This window comes from Microcaecilia unicolor, chromosome 7, assembly GCF_901765095.1.
Source record: "Microcaecilia unicolor chromosome 7, aMicUni1.1, whole genome shotgun sequence".
Taxonomy (NCBI): Eukaryota; Metazoa; Chordata; class Amphibia; order Gymnophiona; family Siphonopidae; genus Microcaecilia; species Microcaecilia unicolor.
In genome coordinates this window covers 267087723-267101780 of record NC_044037.1, presented here as the reverse complement: position 1 = coordinate 267101780, position 14058 = coordinate 267087723, and the positions used below count along the sequence as shown (strand labels likewise).

The following is a 14058-nucleotide window of genomic DNA, read 5'->3' as shown; positions in this document are numbered from 1 at the left end:
GGTGACCTTGCCATTTCCAGTTCTATTTATTCTACTTCCTCCAGGAAGTACTTAGTCAATGGGAAACCAGACTTATTCACAGCATTACAAGACACAATAATTCTCTTTGTTACACAAGCTCAATCAGCTAGCCTTCTTCGATACAAGAATATTTTTAATGTATCATGCTTTGCTTTAAAAAGCCCAGAAAACCGGGGGAAGCACGTGCTTGTTGATAGCATGCAAAGGATATCTCTTTTAACACTATGCCGTACACAAATGAAGAGGTATCCTTTTTCAATTAAGATGCTGATAGCACTTGGGATGTTTGATGGGCTTGGCAAGCATTGTGCTCTATGAACTCAAGAAGGCATGAACTGAACTCTCTGTTACATGAAACTATTTGACCTTTCAGTTAATGGAATGAAACAGCTTGACCTCATAAGTATTATGCCAATGATAAATGTACATATCTCAGCAACTGATTAACAAACATTTTCATTACTACTACTTCTCCTGGGGAAATTCTGCATTTTTTTATCATTCGTGTGTGTTTCTAGAATCCCTCATCATAAAGGCCTGGTTGACTCTGCCCCAAATTTTTACCTGCTCAGGCTAGATAGACACCCTACCTCTAAGTACACTCCTTAACTAGAAAGCTATTCTAGGCTTGATTTCTCTCCATCTCCAGTAGAGGAGTGTGGTAGCCGTGTTAGTCCACTCTTAAGGTTATCAATAGAAATCAAACAAAATAAAACATGGAAAAGAAAATAAGATGATACCTTTTTTTATTGGACATAACTTAATACATTTCTTGATTAGCTTTCGAAGGTTGCCCTTCTTCGTCAGATCGGAAACGAAGAAGGGCAACCTTCGAAAGCTAATCAAGAAATGTATTAAGTTATGTCCAATAAAAAAGGTATCATCTTATTTTCTTTTCCATGTTTTATTTTGTTTGATTTCTATTGATCTCCATCTCCTAAATTCAACCCTCATTTTTCTCTGCCCTACCTCAAGGGTAGAACCCCTCCTTTCAGCGTTGTTTCTTTCTCCCTCTCACCATTCCCCAGCAAGACCCCCCCCCCCCACTCCATTCTCTCTCCATCCCTCTATATCAAACCCCCCTCAACACACACTTACCTACAGCTCTCGCAACCCTCCCTCCATATGCTCAGCTATAGTTCCTCTCACATCCCTCCATCAAAGACTATCATAGTGCTCTCTCAATCCTTTCCCCCCCAGCACATCCACAAAGCTTTCTAAATCTCCCCCCCCCACCCACGACAATCTATAGCGCTCTCTCAAATCACAGCTGGAACAGACACACCAACAGCTCTCACTTCACCATAGCTCTCTCTTGACATCAAGCCACCATAGCTTGTTCTCCTGAATCTTAGTGTGGTAATCTCTCAGATCTCTTGCCCCCCCTGCCATGTTCTCCAAGCCTGCCTTCCCCTGGCCCCACCAATACTCTAAACCTGGGCTCTCCCTCCCCCTTCTATCCTGCTCTTGTACCCTAGGCATAGCTTACCCCCCTCCACCAATGCACACACCCAAACTGGTCTTCCATTCCCCCCCTTCCCCGCCAAGACACACATCCATCCCATTTTCTCCTTCCCCCAACATACATCCACAGAACTTAGCTGCTCTTTCCCTACTCTCCTCACAGAACACCTCTTTCTTCCTAAGGAAGTATTTCAAATATTTTGCCTTGCCTCAGAGCCTAATTTGCTAACAGTGGAGGAAGACGTAGCCTGAGGTGCAGCCATTACTCTTCTTCTTCTCCTCCTCCTCCAGTGCCTAAGGCTGACTGAACTATTTTAAACTATGATGTCCCATGTAGTTGAATTACTTCAATCAGCCTCAAGTGCTGAAGGAGGACAACACGGCCTGATGTGGCCACCTTCCTCTTCCTCCACTGTTAACTGATTAAGACTCTGGGTAAGGAAAATATTTAAAACAGTCCCATGGTGAGGGGACTGTGGGAAGAGGTGGACTGCAGGGTGTACAGAAAAAGGGGCTAAGTTTGGGGAATTGCAACTCATTTACTTTCACACTTTTCCTTAAGAATGAAGTTCTGTAGTGTACGACTGGTTAGTGTTCAGAACTCGATGGTCAGATTCCAGTTAGCTTCCAGAACTCAATGGTTGGATTCCAGTCTGTCCTCCCCTTTCAATCTTAAACATACTTGGGGATAAAATGGAGGCATATTTCATACTTCAGAAACCACAAGAAAAATGAACCACTCAGAGCAGGTCATCCCTTAGGAAATAAGAGAAAGGCAGAGAGTGCAAATCTTACAAAGAAAAAATTACAGTCTGCCATCAAGGACAATTTTCAAATACATCCCTGTTAGCAAGGCAGGGTTTAACTAAATTGTCAGCCCTCAACAAATGCATGAATCTTTACCTACAATGAATAGGCTGTCAAGGCACATTTATGCCTTTTTTATAAAGGTATTTATATTAATGTTGAGATTATTATATATAATTTTAGGACCAATGGTGATGTCTTGATTGGGAGCTAAAATGGGAAAATTAGGTTCTTACCTTGGTAATTTTCTTTCCTTTAGTCATGGCAGATGAATCCATTAACTGATGGGTTGTATCCACCTACCAGCAGGTGGAGATAGACAGAACTGAAAAACCACAGTGACCTTGGATGGCTAGTCCCTTCTGCCTTCAGTATATGAAACTTCCAAAGCAGAGTGAGAAACAAAGGTAAAATAACGCGAACTTTCCTCACAGTGAACAAACGCCCCATAACCGGAGCAATAACCAACAAAGGAGGGACATTCTCAACCTCCTGCAATAGAACAGCATGTAGAAACTCTGAGAACTGATCTTCAACTCCTCCAGATGCGATACAATATCTGCATGAAGGATCTGAACAACAAAAACAAAGTCAGACAGGGAGGGATCATGGATTCATCTGCTGTGACTAAAGGAAAGAAAATTACCAAGGTAAGAACCTAATTTTCCCTTCCTTGTCATCAACAGCAGATGAATCCATTAAACTGATGGGATGTACAAAAGCACTCCCTACGTAGGGTGGGAACAGGCAACTCCGCGAGCAAGCACCTGCGCCCCAAAATGTGCGTCCTGCTTCGCTGCCACATCCAACCTGTAATGCCGTACAAACGAGAGCTGAGAAACCCAAGTAGCCGCACGACAGATCTCTTGGAGAGAAAGGACACGCGTTTCAGCCCACGAGGAGGAAATCGATCTCATGGAATGCGCTTTAAACGCTTCAGGCGGAGACCGTCCTGAAAGCAGATATGCAGAAAAAATGACTTCCCTGAGCCAACGGGCTAGAGTGGCCTTAGAGACTGTACACCCGCATCGAGGACCTGTCAACAATACAAAAAGATGATCAGAAGTCCTGAAGTCATTTGACATCTGTAGATACTGTAACAGAGCCCTGCGAACATCCAAAAGACGCAATTGCCCAAAGGAATCTGGAAAGTCCTCCCTAGAGAAGGAAGGTAGAAAAATGGGCTGGTTCAGGTGAAATGCTGAAACCACCTTAGGCAGGAAGGAAGGCACAGTACGTACCATTACCCCGGACTACGAGAACTGCAGAAAAGGATCCCGACATGAAAGTGCCTGGAGCTCAGATACGCGACTAGCCGATGTCATGGCCACCAAAAAGACTGTCTTGAGAGTCACATCCTTCTCAGAAGCTCGCCTAAGCGGCTCAAAAGGTGAACGCTGAAGAGCCTTCAACACCAGCCCCAGGTTCCAGGCCGGACACTGCAACCGCACAGGAGGACAGAGCCAAAGCGCCCCTCTGAGAAATCGGACAATGTCCGGATGAGCAGCAAGGGACAAACCAGAGACTTTCCCTTGGAAGCATGCTAACGCTGCCACTTGAACCCAAAGGGAATTGTAAGCCAGGCCTTTTTGTAGGCCGTCCTGCAAAAAATCCAGGACTGACAAGACTGTAGCCCGCGTGGGTGTGACCGCTTTTGAACCACACCATGCCTCAAACTTGCGCCAGATCCGAGCATAAGCTGCGGAAGTAGACTGCTTGCTGGCCTGCAAGAGAGTGGAGATGACCTTGTAAGAGTAGCCCTTGTCTCTCAATTGCACCCTCTCAAGAGCCAGGCCGTAAGACCAAATCGGTAGGGATCCTCCATAGTCACTGGCCCATGAACTAACAGGTTCGGCACTTGAGGCAACGGAAGTGGAGCCTCCACCAGCATCCAACGAAGGTCCACTTACCACGGATGCCTTGGCCAATCCGGAGCGACGAGGATCACCAATCCTCGATGCAGTCGAATCCTCAGAAAGACTCGCCCTATCAAGGGCCAAGGAGGGAACACATATAGGAGGCTGGAGAGCCAGGGTTGAGCCAGAGCATCTAACCCTGCCGAGCGAGGATCTCTCCTTCTGCTGAAAAAGTGAGGGACTTTAGTGTTTGCACTTGACGCCATTAGATCCAAAATGGGAGTCCCCCATTTGCCACAGATCTGAAGAAAAACTTCTTCTGCCAGTTCCCATTCCGTTGGGTCGATTTGATGTCTGCTGAGGAAATCGGCTTGCACGTTGCTCTCACCTGCTGTGTGAGCTGCGGACAGCAGATCCAAGTGGAGCTTGGCCCAGTGGAAAATCTGAGCAGCCTCCGCGGCCAGGGCCCTGCACGGAGTGCCACCCTGATGATTGATACCTGCCACTGCTGTCGTGTTGTCCGACAGCACCCGGACAGGAAGCCCTTTCAGAGTCTTGTGGAAGGCCAGCAGAGCCTGAAGTATCGCTCTCAATTGCAAGCGATTGATGGACCATCCCGCTTCCACGGGTGTCCACAGACCCTGAGCATAGCTTCCCTGGCAATGAGCTCCCCAGCCCAAAAGGCTGGCATCCATTATCAACAGGCACCAAGAAGGAAGTGCGAGCGGCATTCCCTGTCGCAGCATCCTGTCGGAGAGCCACCAATCCATACTGTGCCGAGCCGCAGGGAGCCACGGTAGTCTGCGTTGGTATTCCTGGGAGATCGGAGACCATTGCTGAAGCAGAGCAATCTGCAGCGGCCTCATGTGAGCTCTCGCCCATGGAACCACCTCCATGGTGGCCGTCATCGACCCTAGGAGCTGAATAAAGTCCCAAGCTCGAGGGCGAGGCATCCGCAGGAGCAGACGGACCTGATTCTGAAGCATGCACTGCCTGTGGTCGGGGAGAAAGACGAACCCCGAAGCCTTGTCGAACCGCACCCCCAAATACTCGAGAACTGAGAGGGGGTCAGGTGACTTTTGGACAAATTGATCACTCAGCCCAGAGTCTGAAGAACAGTTATAACTCTCGTTGTGGCGAGTCAGCTCTCGTCTACTGAATCCGCCCTGATGAGCCAGTCATCTAAATACGGGTGAACTCCGATACCCTCTCGCCTGAGAAAGGCAGCTACCACCACCATCACCTTTGAAAAGGTACGGGGAGCTGTGGCCAGGCCGAAAGGCAAGGCTCGAAACTGGAAATGTTGGCCCAAAACCGCAAATGCAGAGGCCAAATAGGAATGTGCAGATACGCTTCTTTTACGTCCAGAGACGTGAGAAACTCTCCTGGCTGTAGCGCCGCAATGACGGACCGCAGGGTTTCCATGCGAAAGTGTCGCACTCTTCGGGCCTCGTTGACTCTTCGTAAGTTGAGGATCGGTCTGAAAGACCCGCCTTTCCGAGGGACCACAAAATAAATGGAGTAGCGACCACAGCCGCATTCGGCGGCAGCACCAGAATCATTGCTCCGAGGTGCAAGATTTGCAAGGTCTCCTCTACCATCGCCCTTTTGACGGCAGTGCCGCATCGGGACTCCAAAAAAGCGTCTCTCACCGGGACACCGAATTCCAATCAGTAGCCTTCTCTGATGAGGTCCAAGACCCACTGATCTGAAGTAATCTTGGTCCACTCCTCGATGAAGAGGGAAAGACGACCCGCTACTGCAGGAATCAACGAGTGGACCAGTGTCCCATCATTGTGGAGGACGCCCATGAACTCCTGGCCGTTGGCCGGCCGCTGCGGAACGTCGGTCTGAGCGAAAGGAGTTCCGCTGCTGAAAATGGGCCCATTGAGAAAACCCAGCAGAGTGCTCCGGGCGATACCTGCGAGCTTCGCGGAAACATGGCCTGGAAGAGGAGGAAAAAAACAGACTTTTGGAAGAAGGCCGCGGCCTATCCTCAGGTAACCGTTGGAATTTAGAGTCCCCTAGGTCTTTAACAATCTTCTCCAATTCCTCTCCAAATAACAGAAGGCCCCGAAAGGGTAACCTCACTAGCCTCTGCTTAGAGGCCATGTCAGCCACTCAATGTAGCAGCCAAAGAAGGCGGCGGGCAGACACCGCCACAGACATCTGCTTAGCCAAAGTTCTGACCAGATAATAAAGGGCATCAGCCAAAATCGACAGGGCAGACTCCATACGCATGGGCCCGTATGGCAGACAGACCTGTCTCAAACACTGGGCGTGGATACGCAGGGCTCCCGGGACCAGTCAACATTGGACCTGACAACCGAGGTGACTTGAGGATTCGACGTCATTCTAGTCAGAGCCGAAGAACATTGATGGCTGGCATCAAGTGAAGGCAGCAGTAACAGGGTGGAAAGGAACCAATTTCAAGTGATCAGTCACCACACCAGGATGAGATGCTCCAATGAAAATTTTATTTGGACCCAACACGGCCCATGTTTCGGCTATAGCAGCCTTCCTCATGGGTCAATCGATGAGTGCTCAGCTGTGTTGACTGATGATGGAAATTTCTGGACTTGTTCCGGCTGTATGCTACACAGAATTTTTACCAAGATATTAAAACGCTCAATCATCAATCGATACACAACTGAGCACTCATCGATTGACCCCTGAGGAAGGCTACTATAGCCGAAACACGGGCCGTGTTGGGTCCAAATAAAATTGTCATTGGAGCATCTTATCCTGGTGTGGTGACTGATCACTTGAAATTGGTTCCTTTCCATCCTGTTACTGCTGTGTTCTGTCCTTGGAGTGTGTGAATCCCATTTGTCCTGGCATCAAGTGAAGGCCATGAAGCATTTTTTTTTTTGTTACATTTGTACCCCGCGCTTTCCCACTCATGGCAGGCTCAATGCGGCTTACATGGGGCAATGGAGGATTAAGTGACTTGTCCAGAGTCACAAGTGCCTGAAGTGGGAATCGAACTCAGTTCCTCAGTTCCCCAGGACCAAAGTCCACCACCCTAACCACCAGGCCACTCCTAGCATCAATCCTCAGGAGCACCAGGGCACCAGAAGATTCAATGCTCAAGAAGCTTTGGGAGAACCACTGCCCCCCTTCATACAAGACGTGCTGATGCGGGAGTCTCCAAGCAGTCAAGACAAGGCATCCATCTCAACCCCAGGACGTCTGTCTCTGACCCGGCACCCCAGCCTTTCACGATGAATGCATCTGGGCCATGCTCCCTGAGCTTTTAGCAGGGTTTTTACAGAAGTGTGCATTGGCATCTGGGGTGCTTGCACCAGCAGTGCCATTTCCTGATGCCCCGTGTGGCTCTCAGCCTGTGGTGATGTCTCCGACACCAGTGTTGCATGCGGCACCAGTGTCAACAGCTGCTCGTGTAGGCACCCCTGTGATGTTGGAGGAGGAAGCTTAGTTGGAGTCGAGGTAGGAACAGACTTCGATGCCCTTCAAGGACATGGCTCCTCTGTTTTGAGGCAGGCTTGGTCTTGGCCCTCCCATGAGGAGTTTTTCACCGACTTTCTCCATCTATACTTCCTCCCTAGGTGCTCTGATCTCAGCTCACGGTTTTCAATATCACCTTTACGCTGATGACTCCCAGATCTACCTCTCCACACCAGAAATCTCGGCAGAAATCCAGGCCAAGATATCTGCCTGCCTGTCTGATATTGCTACCTGGATGTCTCACCGCCACCTGAAGCTCAATATGTCCAAAACTGAGCTCCGTATTTTCCCATCTAAACCAACCTCTCCCCTTCCCCCACTCTCTATTTCTGTCGACAACACGCTCATTCTTCCTGTCTCATCTGTTCGTAACCTTGGGGTCATCTTTGACTCCTCCCTCTCCTTCTCTGCACATATTCAACAGATTGCTAAAACCTGTTGTTTCTTCCTCTATAATATCACCAAAATTCGCCCTCTCCTTTCTGACCACGCTACCAGAAACCTCGTCCACAGTCTTATCACCTCTCACTTGGACTACTGCAACTTGATTCTCACAGGTCTTCCACTCAGCCATCTCTCTCCTCTTCAATCTGTTCAAAATTCTGCTGCACGATTAATATTTCTCCAAAGTCGCTATGCCCATATCAGCCCTCTTCTGAAGTCACTTCACTGGCTCCCTATCCGTTTCCGTATACAGTTCAAGCTCCTCTTATTGACCTATAAGTCCATTCACTCTGCTGCCCCTCACTACCTCTCCACCCTCATCTCTCCCTACACTCCTTCCCAGGAACTCCGTTCACTAGGCAAATCTCTCCTAATTGTACCCTTCTCTTCCATCGCTGACTCCAGACACCATTCCTTTTATCTCGCAGCACCTTTTGCTTGGAATAGACTTCCTGAGCCATTACGTCAAGCTCCATCCCTGGCCACCTTCAAATCCGGGCTAAAGGCCTACCTGTTTGATGCTGCTTTTAATTCTTAACCTGTCACCTGCTCGTAACCTTTATCTTGTCTTCCTCTCTTCAATAGTTCCCTTTTCCCTATGTGTCCTATCTGTCTGTCTTACCCTTACCCTTATTTGCCCTGTCTGTCCTGATTTAGATTGTAAGCTCCTTTGAGCAGGGACTGTCTTTTCTTCATGTTCAACTGTAAAGTGCTGCGTACGACTGGTAGCGCTGTAGAAATGATTTGTAATAGTAGTAGTAGACACCGATAAGGAGCACTTGTGCAAGTCTGATGAGGATACTTTCTTGGAGGAGGATAAACATGTGAATAAAGGTGAGCTGGTTGATGTAGTGTATCTAGATTTTCAGAAAGCTTTTAACAAAGTTCCTCATGAGAGATTCCTGAGAAAATTAAAGAGAAATAGCATAGGAGGCAATGTTCTATTGTGGATTAGGAATTGATTATTGGGCTATTTTTCTCAATGGAGGAGGGTGAGTAGTGGAGTGCCGTAGGGATTTGTACTGGGACAGGTGCTATTTAACATATTTATAAATGATCTGGAAATTGGAATGATGAGCGAGGTGATTAAATGTGTGGATGACTCAGAACTATTCAAAGTGGTCAAAACAGTCCTCATGAATTCAATTTACAGAGTTTTTGCAATGAACAGAAAAACTTTTCTCTACCCCATAAACCGGGTCTCCCATTCTTTTCTGAACAATATGTTTATGGAAACTGTTCAGTGCAAAGATGAGAGCAGAAGCCTTTCTTTCAGACATGTGAAGGCAGTCTCCAGGATGACAGCAGTATATTACTGCCAAGTTTAGTGCAAGCAGACAAAATGATTCTAGGAGGAAATAAGCCCTATCATGAGAACAACAGCTGAACTGAAGTCTCATAAGCCAGGAAAAGGGCTACACAATCACACTAACAGGTGGCTATTTTCAAACCATATTTCAAGATCTGCTTGTTCTATGCACCTGCTTCAGGATGCCTACTGTTTGTTGGTTTTGGCCAAGACATGAATCAGATACATGATAATCCCTGTTTGAACATTCATCCCAGATTTTACAGAAAAATTGATGAGCAAGTTTAAAGTCCGAGTCTCAGACAGAATACTAACTCATATTTGTCATGCTCCACCCAAAGTACACTGTCCCAATATACCTATACTGCATAGAATTATGTGCTGTCTTGTCACTACATGCACGGGGTAATTTTATTAGAGGCCTTTTATATATGCAAAACAGTATGAATACGCAAAAAATTATTTTATAAAATTACCCCCTCCCCAAATGAGTAAAGCAAAAGCAATACTACCCTAAGTAAACAGGTGCCATAGATAGCCATATATAAGTACCTCAACTGGAACTCTCTTTCATTTATAATTTTATCCTTAAAAAAAAAAGAAGAATTTGCTTACTCTTTAATGGATTTTCAGATTCTAAAAAGAAGGTGCTCAAACTACCTGCACAAGAACACTGCCTCCAGCACCACTGCTGCTCTCCTAGCATCTCCTTGTGTGTCAATATAAGCAACCATTGTGGCATTGACTGACATCCTTGCCAGCTGAGAAAGTACAAAAGGCTAATGGATTGCTCTCGCCTCCAACCAGTATGGACCAGGATGCTTCCTGCTTGGACAACCTACCCCGCGCAACAGAATGTTGCTACAGATGGCCTCTCAGCCCAAAAGGCTGGTTTCAATGGTCACTATAACCCACTCAAGAGATGGATGGTCCCACAAGGCCAAGTTCCCAAGGAGGGGACATGAAAGAGGGAGGCAAACTTCAAAGATGCAAACCTCAAAGTCTTGCTATCAAGGTACCCACCTGGATAAGAGTGCTCTCGCAATGATCTCATTTGGGCTGTCACCCAGAGAACAACTTTGTCAGTCGCTGCTATGATTCCCAGAAGCTGCAAGCAGTCCCAGGTTCTTGGGGTGGCCTGTGCACAGAAGGCTCTCTTCTGAGACAGGATCTTTCTCATTTTGACCTCTGGGAGGAAGGCCATCCCCTTCTTGGTACTGAACCAGATCCCCAGGTACTCCATTAACTTGGTGTGGCACCAACTGGCTCTTGGCATTATTCACCACCTAGCCTGAATACTCCAGTAAGGCAACAACCTTGCCAGCACCATCCTCCAGCCCAAAACATCCTCCAAGTCTCAGTAGGACTACTTTTTGCTGGCCAACTAAATCTCTCCGGGTGCCTAAGGCCCCTGTAACAGGGCCTTTGATGTGCAGGAGGTTTCAAACTGAGACCCAACCGTCCAGGCCAGAAGCCCATAGACACAATCTGCTATACTCACACCCAGTCTGGTCCCAGGCCCCTTTGGGGGTTTCCCCTGACACAGTCGCCTGCAAAGCGAGTGGGGAAAGAGCATCAGACTCTCCTCCCATCAAGGCATCTGCATTCCATGTTTTGGTGAGTTGGCGCCAAAATGGCGTAGCCTCCGCCAAAGCTGGGATAGCTTCCAGTGTCATGATGCTAAATGGAGTGTTTCTTGCAGTGTCTTCACCTGTTCTGGCTCCAGGAACTGGCGCTACAACCTTAGACACAGCCCCAGACCAGGCAGAGCAAAAGGAGCTGGCAGCACTGCTGAGCTACCTGATCCCACAAGCCCAGCAATGTTGGACCTTGGCCCTCCATTTCATGACCCTGGTGTTACGTATGTAGGGACAGGACTGGTTGTACCCTGCTCTTGGGTCTTCTCTGCTGGCTCCCCACTAAGGCTGCGCTGCTAAGCTCTGCTTTTTTTTTTCTTATAATTGTACCTTGCTTACATTGGTAGGATAAGCAGGTAATAAATTATTTAAAAATAAATGAATCTGCTGGTCAGGAAGGACATCCCAATAGAAAGGAGTGGTCTAGTAGGATAAGGAAATCTCTTTTTCATTCTGTGCCTGTGGCAAAAATCCACAGGAAACAATATAGACAAAGATGTTGAGCCTGGGTCAGGACACTAGTGAATAAGAGAAACAAAAATTTAAGCAGATGAAAAATGCAATGTGTAATATCAGTAATGTAGCACAGTTAATAGTGTATTTTATTCCTGCCTTAACTGCTCAAAACAAGTAACAAATATGAGAAAGCCTTTAGTTTGTGACCACCAACTATTGTCCTTTTCATACCGAAGCCAGCATGGCAAGCACGACAACGCTCCCTGTTTTCTTTACCCGTAAACATGACATGACTACTAATGTGACTGCACCCGTGGATGTTAGAATTTATTTTGCAGACCTTACGCTTCAGTTAACATGGATCACCTCATTTCTCAGTGGAACAAAATGTATATTTTGGTTGTATGTACTATGATCAGATTTTGAACTCTTATAAAAAGGTTTACCTCTGTTACTGAAGCCCTGTAACAGTATAAAATAGAGTTGAAATATATGTTGGGACTGTGGAAAGAGCTGGGCATTGAACATACAGCAAATAAATTACAAGACATCTCATTTATATCTCCTGCAAGTATTTTTCAGTAAAATATGTCTTTACTAAACAGATTGACAAAAAAAAAAAAAGGGAAGCCGATAAACGTAGCTGCATTCATTTTTTGTGTACACTATTCAATCTGCCCTATGCAGGGTAAAAAGTGAGTAAATATCCAAATTGCTATGAAGCACAAAATCCTTGATAATCTGAATATCATCTTATCCCAAAACAACTGCTCATTATTTTAAGCAAAATGTTTATCGAAAGATTATCATACTCAGCGCGTTCGAAGTATAAAACCAGCCACCAGGGTTAGGGTTATCTTCCCCCCCTTCCCTTTCAGGCTTACATGTTTGCAGACTCACAGACTGAATCAAAGGGCAGCCTGGCATATCTCCCACCACCAGGCTTGATGCCCAGGGTAAATCACCCTGCTTACTAACTCCTTGTGACAGCCTCGATCATACCGATCCATAACAGCAGTGTTACCATTACGTACCCCTTAACACTTCAATTATTCAATAGTCTGTTGACTGGGCTCCCTGTCTCTCACGTAAAACAAAAGTGCTGTTGTGATATAATAGGTTCAGGGTCCAGTAGAGGTACTCAAAAAGGCTGACAATTTTTGTTACATACTGCAGAGAACACAAGCAATTCTATTAAGCACTTGTGATTTGATACAAAATGTGTAAAGAATCCATATGAACTGAAAACCACTGAACTCTGCATTCATATACAGTGCATATATATATGTAAGATATAAATATATATGTCTAAGAGTGGGAAGGTGTGCCAGAGAAGATAACTTCTTGAAGATATAACAATTTGAAGTAGGAAACATTTAACTAAGCTACGTACATGCCAAAGCCCTGATGTAATAAATAGTAATCTCAGTGTGGTGGTTTAATTCTGGGTTAGTGCCAATTCTGTGTGTGCTACAATGACTTTCAACGTAACAAAATGAAAATCAGTGCTAAACCAGAAGTAACCTGCTGCACTAGTTTGAGAGCATTTTGCATGGAATTGTTTTCAATGCAGCAAACTACGTTCAAGATTAAGCACAGCACAGCTTTAATTTTAGATGCTGAAACTTCTCTCTCAGAGTTTTGGTTTGCTTCTAGAATAAAGTTTTAAATTCCCCTTGAAGTTAAAAGAAACAAAAAATAGATCCCCAACATCAGTCAGAACAACAACATTTACCAGAGATAGCAACGGTGGACAGGACATCCAACTCCACCCAGGGACCAGAAAAGTATTATTGATCCACTGGGAAGGTGCCAGCTATTTGGAAACTCTCTCGCTGAGAGAGCCTCCCTGTGGCTTAACTGCAGGTTAAGTTGTGGATTACAGACAGGAAAGACATATTGAATATTAAACAAACAAGCAAAAGAGAGAGAGAGACATACTCAGAGACTGTAAGTTGCCAGTTTCTTTTGAAGAAGTTTCTGCAGAAAAAATATCCACTTGCTTTCAAGTTTCCACAAACCAGGTTTGCCTGGGCAGTAAAACTGGAACTGGCAACAATAAATTAAACTAAACAAACATCTAAACACCAGCAAACATGTTGTTCGCAGTCTCGCAGCTGGAAAGGACAAACTCCTATTGGCCACTATCTTTCGTCAAGTCACTTTGACCAGAGTCCAGCCTCCTTCTGCCAAAATGTCCCTAGTTTGGCTCCTTCTCTTGTCAAAACCCACAATCTCTCAATTCCACTCAGTCTGTTGGCCTGGCAACAGCAAAACAGTTTTATTTTGGTTGAAAGGGGTGAATTAGAGCAGGGAAGTAGTAAGGCAAATTCAAGACTCTGTTCCCAAAACAACAGTAGCTCTGGAAGTCACCAGACTTCTGTATATGGATCCCCAAAACCTACAACTTAGTAACAAATATATTTTACTAGCAAAAAAGGCCCGTTTCTTTGAGAGATGAAACGGGCGCTAGCAAGGTTTTTGTGTCCAACGACCGTCCTGTTCCCCGGCCCCCCTGCAGGCACCCATGGCCAGGGACCCAGCTGTCCCCCAACCCCCCTCCAGGCAGGCACCTGTCTGCTGCTGTCGCTGGCGC

The 14058-nt window shown here is 46.2% G+C and overlaps 1 protein-coding gene across 3 annotated transcripts in view; it reads right to left on the bottom strand.

Annotated features, from left to right (window-relative positions):
• DARS1 (aspartyl-tRNA synthetase 1) overlaps nucleotides 1-14058 on the bottom strand; it is a 155890-nt gene that overhangs the window by 117483 nt on the left and 24349 nt on the right. Inside the window, exon 1 of one of the 3 annotated variants that reach the window (XM_030209910.1) lies at nucleotides 13404-13521. The exons of the other annotated variants lie outside the window; for them this stretch is intronic. The gene's annotated coding sequence lies outside the window, so the exon portion shown is untranslated. Of the gene's footprint in view, nucleotides 1-13403; nucleotides 13522-14058 lie in introns of those variants that run through there. 3 annotated transcript variants of the gene reach the window in all.